Below are 12,609 nucleotides of genomic sequence, written 5' to 3' on the forward strand. Positions count from 1 at the left end.
TTCAGGTTCTTATTACAGCCTCCAGCCTTCTTAGCTGTGACGCTACAAGCTTTGCAGTCTGCACACTTTCTACCTTGCTTTCATCACACCAAAGGATCTTATTTCTCACAGTCGGAGAGTCTTTTAAATGCTTTCATGCGAACTGCAAACAGGATTTCATGTGTGTTTAAGCTCCACGAGGAGCTGGTTGTTCCAAACGTCATCCTTTAAAGAAGTATGGAGGCCACCATGTCATGTGAACTTTCCAACCTGAGCTAAACTTGTGATATTTCAGCTTTTTCTTTTTCATAAATGTGCACACAAAAGAATTTTAGCACAAGTAAGAAGAACATTATTTATATAGCACCTTTCTAAACACGTGTTACAAAGTGCTTTACGTCAACATCAGCACAGAAAAGAGAAAACACAAATAATAAGCTCATACAATAGTATTTTACCGTCCTAGTTTTAAGTCGCTGTAATCTTAACTAAAGGTAGCTCGTACTGTGGCCTCTTCTTACGAAGCTCAGCGGCTCCTGGAAATGACTCACTTGATTGAGTTAAAGTAACCACAGCCCCCGGAAGGTTTCAATTGAGTTACTCTACATCCTGCACCAAGAATAAGAGGAGATTCTGTGTTGTGGTGAAGAGCTATACATACACAGATGAAGAATAACAAAAGCATGGCTGCAGCGTGAGGCTGAATCCTCCGTCAGAGATTTAAAAGCCTCCGAGTGTCAGCAGATGTTGCCCTGTGGTCGTGCTAAAAACAGATTTTGGATAAATGGCTACTTTTTGTTTCGACATCATTATTTCCAGTTAGGAGCCAGATTTCATGACAATGGTTTGACTGCATGCATCCCACCCACACCGTTACATAACTCTAATCACACCGAATCTTTACCCAGCACCAAACCAGCCCTGATCTTAACCTCAGCAGCCATCTTCAACCTCATACCCAAACGTAATCACCTCAAGGCTTGTGCTTTAACATCCCATTTAATGACAATTCTGTCCTCACGAACACCAAGAACGTGGAGCTCACTGAACCCGTCCTTGAATCACTGCGTTGGCTTGTGAGCACTAAACGGTCTTGGAGCCTAAATGATCTCTGATTTACTGAAGAATCTGGAGCAGGTGTGTACTGAGAGTTTTTCAGGATCAAAACCAAGCAATTATGGTATTTCTTCCCATAAAAACATTATTTGTTAGTTTGTGTTTATAGCTTCTCCCACTGCTGAGTTTAGAACGCTTCTGAAAGAATGAAAGGTACGTTTGTAATGTTTAGTTTTATGATTCTAAATCAACTATTTCAATGATTTTCACAGAAAAAGTGTTATTTTGATATTGAGTTACATGATGGCAACTTGTGTTAATGTTCAAATCCATGTCTCACATCTACAAACTGTATATTTTGGATACACTTGCACCTTTCTTGATCGTTTATAATTGCACTCTTTCCTACCGCTGCACAACAACTTCCCTCAGGATGAATAAAGTTCTATCTTCTACAGTCTTTATTTTCCACAATTTCATAAATGTGACAACAGCAAATTAAAAAAGGGTCAAAGGTATCAGCATAATGGACGAAACACAGAATACAATCATGTTGATATTACTGTGGAGATGCTTCTGTCGCACTTAAATAGTTTAAAGAATATTATCGACAGTTGGGGGACAATATAACAGCAATATCTGACAATCCAACACAATCTTTTCTAAGTTCATTTCGTCACTTTCTGTCTCTCTCACACACACACACACCTGTCCCCACCTTCCTCGTCTGCTCTGCAGTTGCCTCACCTGCATCTCGTTCCCTCATCACCCTCTCAGTTCATATAACGGCTCATTAGAGATTTGAACTTATCCAGAACCTGACCCGGCTCTACTCCCGTCACCTGGAAGCCTTTAGGAAAAGCCACATTTAATATACCAGCAGGTCTGTAACGTGGATAACACCTGTATGTATGAATGTTTTTTTCTTCTTCTTTTAATTACATATCATTTATATAACTGGTACCTTTTTGCACTTTAATGTGTTTGCTGGGTTCTCCAGGAGGAGCTGGCAAATGTTTGAAGGCGTCTGGAATACCTTTCTAAGTCAGCTGACTGGACCTGGATAACTGGACGAAGATGGATGGATGGACCTGAACACTGCTTTTACTTACAAACTTTATATTTAGTTTTCTATTTTCATTGTATTCCACAGTTTGGTGGGTTACTTTACTATGTATACACATTTAGCACATGAATAAATATGGGTGAATGCAGTTTTTTTTATTAGAGTTGACGTCTCACTGCAAGGTCCTTCAGACATTTATGTCCTGGAGCTTTTGATCATAACACGTGATCTTCCTCGTCAGATGGACGGAGTCTGCTTCGTTGACATGGAGTTCATAATTTTTTGTTTTGAGCTTTTTAAAGTTGAGGTTCAAGTTTCATTTTTGGCATTGAAAACAAACTGTTATCGTGGTTCAGAATGAAATATATCAGGTTACATTTAAAAAGCTTTTTCATGTGTTCATTACCAGCATCTCATCGGCAGTGAGTTTATTAATGTCTAAAACTTTTCTTTTGTTGTCACATATTTTAAATGGATGTATTTGTGCAGACAGTTTCCGGGACATTAAAGCTCTATTTGTGTGTGTCTCTGTCAATGAAAACAACCGTCGACTGGGAGCTTATTTCCTTAAAATTAATAATGAATGACACACTCAGCGGATCAATTTTAAAAATGAGTTGCACTCATCCCCCCTCACCCCCCCTCCTCCTCACACGCTGTCTGTGCCGTGCGCATGCGCAGCTCCAGGATTGTGCTGTTTCGGCCTGTTCCGCGGCCGCTCGGTCATTTTCGCCTCTTTGTTGTACTGCTAGTGGATTTAACTCGGATTCAACCCCAGTATCCAGCGGACCGTGCTGCTCCCAACCAGGTTAGTTCGTCTAACTCTGGACCTCCTCATGTTGCTCCTCGTGTTCCGTCTCCGGTGGGGTCTATCGCCGGTTTACGGTCCCGGTTCTTGCACCCCCCCCTTCCTCCCCTCCACCACCACCACCTCCTCATTTTTCGCATGTCTCTTTCCGCTTGGTGCTACGGGGCATGCTATACGTGCTGTTTTGTGTGTGTGTGTGTGTGGGGTGGTGTATGGCGGCGCCGGGCCCCGCAGTTGCATGCATAACATGGAGTTTTTTTTTTTGTAAGGGGGTAAACGTGCATATTTAACGGTTTAATGTAAATGCTAACCACCGGGATGCACACACGGTTAGCCGGCCCCGGAGAGGACAGGAGGCTCCGGCTGCCTGTCTCGCTGCCTGTCTCGTCATGTTTTTAAATGCTGTTGTTCCTCTCAAGCTCAAACACCCAATTCTTCTTTATCAGTGAGCCGGAGTGCTCGTGAAAAACTAAAATCCTGGTCCACCATTAGGCTAACCTCCTCCAGCCGTCCAAAGTTCAGTGTGTGTGTGTGTGTGTGTGTGGAGGATCTACATGAGGTTTAGATTAAATCAAGACAGAAAGTTGGTGCATTTTCTTCTTCTTCTTCTTCTTCTTCTTCTGGGGTGGATGTCGCCCCTCCACAGTGCTGCTGCAGCGAGGAGCCCTGTGTGACATTGTGTGTGTGTGTGTGTGTGTGTGTGAGAGGGGGGGACAGTCTGTGCCTTTTTGATTAGTTGTGTGCATCTTTAACAGGACCAGGACCAGGCTTCACCTTCTGGGGTTTCCTTAACTTTGACTCCCTGTGCAGACACAGGAAGCTGTGCCGGGTGGTCAGCAGGGTCACAACAAGAGATGGAGGAGTCTAAACTGGGCTGGATGTGGTTGTCTGTGTGTAGAAAGCTTAGTCTCAGCCACATCTGTGCCGATATCTCCCTCAGCTAGTCACTAACGCCCGGAGTCCTGTTTCACTTTGACTCCTGACGGATGTTTCAAAACTTTCTCTGTGCAACACGTGAGCGTGTGAGCACTGGATGTTTGTGACGTCCCATCTAGTTGTCACATGTGTGATGTATGAAAACATGTTGTTTCCAGCTGTTGAACTTTTTAAAATGAACAACATGTTTGCATGCTCAGTGAGATGTTGGACTTGGAGGGAGGAGGAAAATTTGTTCTCATTCTGGTGCAGCCGCCGACTTTTCTCTTTCATAGAACTTCTTGAAAATTCATGTTGAAATATTCGTCCAGCGCTTTCTCTCTTTGAGTCTAAAATCTTTGACTTTTCAACCAAACGCAGGCCGAACTTGTAGCGTAGACGTCTTAATACATCTGTTGATCTGCAGCTCGTCAGCCTGCGTGCTCTGTAAAAATGACTTTCTTTTTCCGGCGTGAGGGAAAACGACCACGTCGGCGCTGAGTTGACGCTCGGCAGACTTTCTGTGTGTTGACATTAAAGCTACCCGAGGCTACGCCGATCTGGGAACTGAACCTCCACAACCGGACTAACAGGGTGGGCTGCTTCGAAGCGCTTCGCTCACATTTTACCTGCTAATTAATTCAAATGTTGTGATATTGAAAGAGCCCACGGTGTGCGAGTGTTTCTCTCTCCCTGCTTTTGAGAGCTTTAAATCCTTTTAACACTCTGCTACTAAACGTAGTGCAAGAGCCGAGCCGCTCTCTGATGCCTTCATGCCGTCGCAGAGGAAAGAGATCCGGCCTCCCCTGGATGTGGGCTTCCACTCACTCTTTTGATTTCCCATAGAGCGCCAATCAGAAGTTAAAGGATGGCCCCCTCTCTGCCTCAGCCGTGCTTTTCTAATGGAAAACCCAAAAGAGCTGAGGCCGAAGGACCTCGCTGCCCTGAGTGACGGCTCTTGAATGTTACCTGGCCCGTGCCCGAGAGATACCATATGATACGGCTGTTGCGTAAGACGTTCACGTCAGGTTTCTGCTGACTTTGCAGGAAGAACCCCAAATGACCTCTGACCTAAAGTCGAGTAATGGCTCATGAGTGTTTCTTTTCTATAGCAGGATTTCTACTGCATAATGAACACAAATGACATTGATTTTGACCCCAAACGCGCGTCCTCGCTCCGTTTTAAACAATCCTAATGGTCCCACTGGGCAGTCAGATAAAGCTGCCTCCCCCTCCAGGACTGTCGAGCAGAGTATGACCTCTTAAGGGCTGCTTGATAATGAAAGAAGAGTGATTTTAAACTACAGAACATGCAGGAAATGATCCCAGACAGCTTCCTAAATGAGCTACTGAGTAACTGTGGAGAATGTCTCTCTGCAGATTAAATCCTCAGCACCGGTCTCACTTTCTCCTCAAACATTTGACGAGGAATGATATTCGGACAGTCCGGAAAGCTTTATGTCGCTGGAAAACCCGTTTACGCCTCGGGATCCGACAGAACATGGCAGCGAGGTTTAAAAAACCTCCACGGGGTTTATTATCAATCTGCTGCTCAGCCGTTTATGATTCTGTAATTTAACCACTCGTGTAAAGCTATCACAGCTGCACTCATCCTATCCTCCGGCAGTGTGACGTGTCCGTCATTGACACCACGCTTTGTCAGATCAAAAGTTGAGCCAGGTTCAACTTGTGTGCCGTCACACAGAGAGGTCTCATTGAAGTGAACGAGGAGGCTTCATGTCGCGCAGCAGCGCTGCTGTCGGTCTGAACACACGTCGCTTTAAACCAGCAAAGTTTATCAGTTAGTTTTGAAAGCGAGAGATCATTTAAATTTGTGGAACGTTTGAGGGGATAGAATAGAGTCCAAAGTGACCAATCAGATGGCAAGTTCAGAGCGCTTTCCCCCTTTTTTAATAAGTCTTTAGTGAAAGGATGCACAATCCTGAGAGCTAAATACCACGGGGGGAGAACATGCCTCATTTAAAGGAGAATAAAAAGAAGCTTGGAGTGCTGTTGTGGCTGACTGGCTGACTGGTTAGCGGTTAGCTCGCCAGGTACAGTAGTTGGCTTACTCGCCGTGCAAGTTGTCAAAGACGCGTGGATCAGTCGTGCTGGACGGCTTCCTGATAGGACGAGGCTGTAAGACATGCAACTAATGAGTAGAAGGACACTCGGAGAGCGGAGATGTTTCCATCAGGGCCGCCCTCTCTCAGTCGGTCAGTCAGGTTTTTTATTACAACTACAACGAGCACAACTCGGGTAAAGGTTTAAAGAGATTCTTTTTGTGTGATTCTGTGAGGAGAAACTCAGTTTTACAGATCTGTCGATTAAAATAACTTAGCGATTAGTCGACAAAGATTTCTTGTAGTTTCCATGAGTCAAAAACAATGTCTGCATCCGCCTTGTGATGAGCATCCGGTCCAAAATGTTACGGGTTCTTCTGTGGCCGATGCTACACCCTTCCACCAAATTTGATAAAATTCGGGTGAGTAGTTTTCCTGTAATCCTGCTGACAAACGGACTAAAAGACAAAAACTGAAGCGTAAACATAACCTCCATGGCGGAGTAAAAAAAAAAAAGCAGATTTTACAGAGTGAGTCTCGACATGTTTTCATTCTCTTTAAATTCTCTTGAGCACTACTTAGATCGGCGAACCGCTCTTAACTGACCAACGAATAAAACCTGAAGTAGCTTCAAGAAGTCAAGAAAACCTCTGAATCCAGAAGTGATGAGTCACTATTTAAACGAGAGCACATAGAAATCCCTCACTGAAGAAAATGACAAAGATTCTTCTCTGTAGTCAGAGCACATAGAATCATAAGAATACACATTAAACCAGTGCAGAATGTAAAGAATACACATTAAATCAGTGCAGAATATTAATAATACACATTAAACCAGTGCAGAATTATAAGAATACACATTAAATCGGTGCAGAATATTAATAATACACATTAAATCAGTGCAGAATATTAATAATATACATTAAACCAGTGCAGAATTATAAGAATACACATTAAATCGGTGCAGAATATTAATAATACACATTAAATCAGTGCAGAATATTAATAATATACATTAAACCAGTGCAGAATTATAAGAATACACATTAAATCGGTGCAGAATATTAATAATACACATTAAATCAGTGCAGAATATTAATAATACACAGTAAATCGGAATAAAAGCAGAATGTATCCTCGGGTCAGGTGGGGCCACGCTGACTCATCATCCAGATGAGATTCACGGCCTCCTGCTTCCACCGATCGGATCTGTTTTATGTCAACAATCTGGAGTAACTGCTCGTCAACAGGTTTATGAGGATTTAAACGGTCTGACTGGCTTTTATGTTGACATTAGAAACACCCGACAGACACAGACAACACTAAACAGTCCCTGTTCCTCTTCCCTGACGTCCTGTCCGCTTTATTCCGGAGGTTCTTATTTTTCATTCAGGGAGAACGAGGTTTTTATTAAACGTCAGAGTCTGTCTCCGTGATCGAGGTACCTTTTTGAATCCAGTTAGTTGTGCAGCGGCGGGCTGCTAAGCAGGAGCCGGTGTACACGGAGGCTGAAAGCTGCTCTGGGAGGGTTTCTCTTTGGGCTTTTTAAGGTGATGTAACCCCCCCGGCAGCCATACTGGAGGCTTTCTAAATTTCATCGTGTCTTATCTCAACAGTACAAGTTCCACATGTTGATTATCTGCACTGGACTCGACTGGTAATTGATCATTCCAGCTCTGCCTCATGATTGATTTCCTTTCAAGTTTAAACCTGCACTTGATTTATTGGCTTGTTGCGTATAAATCTAGTTTGCGGCTTGTTCTGGTCGCTAAAAACATTAAACTGCAGCTGCTCGTTCGTGTCAGGTTTGGAGAGGTTGGTAGATACCTTCTAGCCTCCAACCCAACATCTAATAGGATGCTGTTGAATGCATTAAATGTGTTTACAACAGTGTTTTTCTGTCATTTTTTGTTTTATTTACCCACAGCATGTTTTCCCACCAGCACCGGCTCTGAGAGCCAGGAAGTTTGTGGAAATATTTCACTCAGTATTGCCTCAACGTCTCTTCATGCCTCCAGGGGGAAAAAAACAATCACTTGTTATTCCACAAGTTGTTTTAACAAAGCTGACTATTGTGCATCAAATATATTTATTTAAACACCAACGACTAGAGTCCTGCTGCCCACTCACTCGGCTTAAATGATTGGTGTTGTGGATGGAGAGGAAGCTCAGGCGTCTATGATTCATAAAAATGGAATTTGAGATTTTGTTAGGAGATGTTTTGTCACAACCGCCATTGTTTGGCTATGATTTCACAATCTCACCTGCTCTCCTGCCGTGTTCTGGGCGTGAGAGGCTCTCCTGAAAGAACCAGGCAATTTCACAGGTCAACTTTTATTTAGCGGCCTGTCGGCTGTTTGATTAAAAAAAAAGAAAAATGCTTAAAAGGGTCAGCGAAAGGTCTTTGTTTCACACCAACATCTCCCGAAAGTCTGCAACACGGAGACGCACAAGTGACAGCAATGTTCAGCGTCTCCGTCAGGTTTAACGAGCCCAGAAAGCCGTTTGTAAATGAACGTCGGTCGGCCAAATGAGGAATTAATTACTGGCTCGCCTCGTGCTCGGCTCGTACCGTAAATGAGTAATAACTGTCATCGCTCTGGGCCCGGAGCCCAACAGTTTGTGGTTTAAAACTGGAAAAGCGAGACGGTTCACCCAACAAAACCCCACGTGACGGCTCGCTGCTCGTTGCGTCCTCCGTGTTGCAGCAGGTTTCCTCTCCACCGCGGGGCCGAATGTGTTCAATGTGTTCACTCTGAGGAACGATCGGCATTTGTTTAAAATGTAATAAGTTTAAAAATGACGCAAACAGACATCGATAACAGATGAGAGTACAGCAGTCATTCAGTGGAGGGGGGGTGTAATAGATTACTTGATCAGTCGGAAGATGAGCTGCCAATCGATCATCATTCAAGTCATTTATCAGGAAAGAAGAGCAAACACTTGCTGGTTTATTTGACATGTGTGTGTTCTATAGTTGTATAATTAAATAGGTTTTATTGTGGACAAAAGAAGCACATTGAAGAGATTCTTTTGCCTTCAGGAACTTGTGATTTTATTTCATAGACTGAATGAATAAATAAGTTAATGGTGAGAACTACCGACGGATAAATCAGTGGTGACATCGAGTGTTTTTTGTCTGCGTCGTCTGCCTCCCGCCTCCGTGACCTTTTTGAAGTGACCTCCACTGAATCCTCTGTGGCCCCTCGGGGTCTCTGGTGTCGTTATCATGGAGGTCAACAGGCCAAGAGCCTCAGAAGAGGACTACTTTCACCTGAGGGGACTTTTCTCTTAACGGTGTGTGTTTAGCATCAGTGACAGGTGTAAGCCTTAGAGTTCTTAGAAATGGATGATACAATATGTGAGTAAAGATCAATATTACTGTATGAGGACCAGTTATGATCTGCAGTGTTTTCATATTTCAGCTATTATCTCCTGCTAAGGAAAGCTTCTGGTTTATTCTTCTCTGGTGCACAGGAAATGTGTTGTTTGTTTTAAATAGAAGAAGAATTGTTCCATTGCTTTACGGCATAAACTGAGAATGAATTAGTTTGATCCAGTTCCAGATTTATTCCAGTTCTTTGTTCCACTAATAAAGCTATTCGTCATTGTTTGCTGTATTTTGGATCCACTGGGTTGGATTTTGGTGGGAAGTCGAACTAATTGCTTCGCGGCACAAAACGGCAATGAATGTACTTCACAACTGAAATGATCCATCAATTAGTCCAATAGTCTGTCAACCGCTAATTAAACGTCAGTTATTGTCATCGTCAATTGATTGTAAGATAATTATGAGCTGCAGTCTGCTTCTTTCTGTAATCACATCTTAATGATAGTTATTTAAATATCTTTGGGTTTTGGACGGTCAGCAATACAAGTAATCTCAAGATGTCATTCTGAAAATTATTAAAAGAATAAAAGATCAATCAAGTAAATCATCACATTAATAGATAGTGAAAGTATTCCGTTCATACTACAGTGTTTGTTGTTACTGCATCGCTGTCACCAGTAGAGGAAATGAAGGGCAGCGTCCTCCCTAAAAACAGGAAGTAAAGGCCGTAAGGGAAATGTGTTTTGAAAGACATGAAATACAGCATGTAGAGGCTCAAAGTTTTAATAGGTGGTACTGGAGAAACCAGCAACAGTGAGCCAGATTTAAAAAATCATCCAACCGAAAAACCCAGCCCATTGTTGCCAAGAAAATCCCCCAAATTATCATTATTAACGTGAACAAATCATAATGAATCTGAGACCTCCCTGCTCTGCTGCTGTCCATGCGGCTTTAAGCAAAGCACTGAACTCCCAGTCTCACCGGGCGAGACGTATAGGTGTCTGTGGTGGGACTGGGTGTAACCGTAAAGCAGAAGGATGCACGCTCGGCACACCTTCCCTGAGTAAATACAGGGTTTGAATGGTGCACCGCTGAGGCATTGTCGGGGTAAGTGGCAGGTGGAGGACTCAACACTCAGCTCACCAAAGAAGGGACATTTCAGACAGGGAGCTCTCTCACAGGCCCGGGGAAGTTCTTGTTGCTTGTTGCTACAGTATAAAGTCTATCTAAACTCTTTTATGTGATAAAAGGTTTTTCTCCACCAGTCAAACGCTTGTTTCAGCCCTCATTATGCTGTTGTGAGCGCTGAGCCTCAGGACGCTGTCACAGAGAGAGAGCACCATGTAGAAGTCAGACTTTAATTTAAGTGTGTTTGTGAGGCTGTGATAAAAGCACCCAGCAGCGTCGAGGCAACGCGTTAACACTGTCTGAGTAAATGCAGCCGCAGTCACTATAACACAATCTTTATTCAGGTGTTACTGCTCAACAGTGGTCCTGAAGCTGGTGTATGTGCAGATGAACTTATATTCGTGGTCCATGTCCAGCTGGTGATAATCAAACTTCACGCATCGGCACCTGATCGGGTTTGTTGTCTCTACTTTTGAGCCGCGACCAGCAGCTCTTATGTCTCGATCTGTCGGTCGGTCAGTCCACAAAAATGTCTCCGCTCTTTGGCGGCCATAGTTTCCCTCCTATATTTATACGTAAAATAATGTGCCCTAATTCGTAGGTAGCCCAAGAAAGCTTTTCGTCATGCACGTAATCATGAACGAGGAAGTATAACGACCGACCGAAAAGCGATCTTTGTGTTATTTTTGAACCCAAACAACGATCTGTTCCAAAACTTGGGGTGGTTTTGTTGCATAAATCTAGCGGAGGTTTTATTTTGAAGTTTATTTCGGAAAAGACAGAAACGAGCAGGAAAACGCACGTAAAATGAAGAGTAACTTTGTCAACCGTTGTATAATGAGCACATGGCAAAGCCTAGTTTTGTCTGAATTAAACACTTGACAAATGAATAGTGCTGATTTTCTTACTTTACTAAGAACTTAAGTGCAAAATGAACCGTTTCAAGTGAAACTAATACAAAGAAGAAATTATATTTCCAGCTATACACTGACTTTCTTAACATGCACACACATACAGATAGAATAGTTGTATGTAACTACAGAGTATTGAGTTAGTATATGCTTGTTATTAGTTTAGATGAAACGTAACGATATTTATTGATACTTTCCCAACATTGTCATGTGCTGCTCTGATCGGTTGCTAACAGCAGACGTTCGATGTGATTGATCCGTTGAAAAACCTCCCGACTCATTTCATATTTATCCTTTGATTTGTGATGTAGCGCCTCTGCTTGTTCCCCCCCCGAGCCTTGACAAGCCTAATACTGCTTTATAAAAATGTGATAACTCCTCTGATGTTGGCAATGAAGGCCCAGACTGCAAAGATTAAACAACCATGAGGTGCTGCACTGCCTCGCTCCTTCTCTTTGGATGCTGCTTCCATGTCGGGCTCATCTCCTCGCTGCTACGACGTCAAGAGTGTCTTGTTTTTGTCTGATGAAATCAGAAATGTGTGTTTAGAAACGGCTCACGGCGAGGTCCCGAAGCTTCCTGACACCGAGGGCTTTTATCCGATGTCCAAAGCGAGCCACAGCTATAAGTTTAATATCTTAATTTTCCTGCATTACAAGCAAAATCAAACTAAAAAATCTAAGCTTTTAGATTTATAAATGCATTTTAACAAATATGTTAAATATGGTTGTATATTATTTACACTGCAGCATTTCAATTAAACACAAACTGAATTCCGCAGAGTTACAAAACATCTGTGGTTGTACTATTTGTTCAACTTTGTAAATCGTCCATATCTTTATCTGGCACCATATTTCACCAAACAAGAGGGTCGAGCTGGGCGATCCGCAGAAAATCCATTTATTTTTGACCAAACCAAAATATTGGTTTGATTATTGGTGCGTTTACAAATTAAAATCATGATATTTCTGATTTAATAATCATCAGTAATGTGGATTTAAGTGAGTGAAAGCAGTTAATCGAACAGTCTGGTAACACCAGACTACGATACCCAAAATACAACAAGTCTTCATCATGACGTCGATATAATATTGATTTATTGCCCGGCTCTTTACAAGAACATAAAAAGAGACCAGTTGGGTCTGATGAGGTCCCAGCCCCCGCCAAAATAAAGCACCATTTGGGGACTGCTGGCGGTCCCCAGGATGATTATCCGGGATAGAGAAGAGCTGCTTAGCATCTTGACAACATGTAGCAAAGATTACTCCGCCGCACCCGGAGCCTGGCTTACTGCTGGGACTTGAAAAAGGGAGTACTTGACATTTGGGTGAGGAGACAACAGGCACATTCAG

At 42.9% G+C, this 12,609-nt stretch overlaps 1 protein-coding gene across 2 annotated transcripts in view; it reads left to right on the forward strand.

Annotated features, from left to right (window-relative positions):
• Window positions 1–2,802: 2,802 nt before the first annotated feature.
• pcgf3 (polycomb group ring finger 3) overlaps window positions 2,803–12,609 on the forward strand; it is a 46,886-nt gene continuing 37,079 nt past the window's right edge. Inside the window, exon 1 of one of the 2 annotated variants that reach the window (XM_079167243.1) lies at window positions 2,803–2,909. The gene's annotated coding sequence lies outside the window, so the exon portion shown is untranslated. Of the gene's footprint in view, window positions 2,910–7,342; window positions 7,438–12,609 lie in introns of those variants that run through there. The other variant, XM_079167244.1, reaches the window with a different exon arrangement.

The sequence above is a fragment of the Pholis gunnellus genome (assembly GCF_910591455.1).
Source record: "Pholis gunnellus genome assembly, chromosome: 10".
Classification (NCBI taxonomy): Eukaryota; Metazoa; Chordata; class Actinopteri; order Perciformes; family Pholidae; genus Pholis; species Pholis gunnellus.